Consider the following 1,289-nt stretch of genomic DNA (forward strand, 5'->3'; position numbering starts at 1 on the left):
AGAGGAAGAATCTGAAACCTCAAGACACTCGAGTGCTGTCTGGGGAGATGGAGACCCCAACCCGAGGGCCACTGACGGACTCAGCATGGGCGCAGGGCCGCCTGATGCAGCGGGCTACGTATTTGCCACATACAATACAACATAAGCACACACCCCCAGGTGTGCACACACGCTCTGTACACGCTCACGTCTGTCCATGCCAACAACAGCACACACCCTGAGGCGTGCACACACGCTCTGTACACATCTGTCCCTGCCAATGCCAGCACACACCCCCAAGATGTGCACACACATTCCATACGCACTCACATCTGTCCCTGCCAACGCCAGCATACACCGCCAAGGTGTGGACACACGCTCTGTACACACTCACATCCCTCCCTGCCAATATGAGTACACGTTCCCAGGGGTGCACACAGGCTCTGCACATACTCATGTCTGTCCCTGCAACCTGAGTCAAACAGTCACAGAGAGGCAGAGGAGGAGGAGAAGAAGGATGCGATGGTCCTCCTGGGTTTACTCCATTCTCCTGCCTCAGCCTCCCGAGAAGGATGGATGGACCAAGGTCCTGGGCCGGTTCCGCTCTCTACCTCGGGACAGACCCCTCATGTGATCCTGCCATCACTCACCCTTCCGCCTCCATCCTCCATCCTCCCACATGGATCAGGAGGACGCCCACTGCACAGAGCTGTGATGAGCATGAACAGAAGACGGCAGGAACTCACGCCAAGGTGCTGAGCACGGGGCCTACGGAGTGCTTCTTTCTGCTGTGGCTGACATCATCAAACAAGAGGCTGACACGAGAATGTTACTCGCTGAGAAACTGAAACGTGTGACCTAGAAGCCTGTGAAGGTCTAAGAACAAACCAAAAAACCAAACGGTTTTGTTTGTTTTCAAACACCATAGCCTGTTTTTTCTTTTTTTTCATGCTCTACCTTGGGTATCATTTAGTTTAATTTCAAACTAAGTCCAATAAACACACAAAATCACAGGACTGAGCATGGAGCATTGTTTCACTTCATGTCTTCCAGCCTTTAGGACACATTAAGGAAAGACATGATTCCAGGATTCCCATTAGAAAGGCTGCCCTGAGGCACCTGCTGGGGCAGCCAAATTGCAGCTGTTGATGCTGCCACCAAGCTGCTTGGATGAAGCAGAAGATTCTGGAGGTCTCCTCTCTTCTGCCCCTTGTCCAGGAGAGAAGGTGGGGGGAGAAAGGTGAGAGAAGACAGGAAGAAGGAGGGGGGAAGCAGGGAGAGAGGAGGGGAGAGGGAGGGAGAGAGGAGGG

Source organism: Colobus angolensis, unplaced genomic scaffold, assembly GCF_000951035.1.
Source record: "Colobus angolensis palliatus isolate OR3802 unplaced genomic scaffold, Cang.pa_1.0 Scaffold280, whole genome shotgun sequence".
NCBI lineage: Eukaryota > Metazoa > Chordata > Mammalia > Primates > Cercopithecidae > Colobus > Colobus angolensis.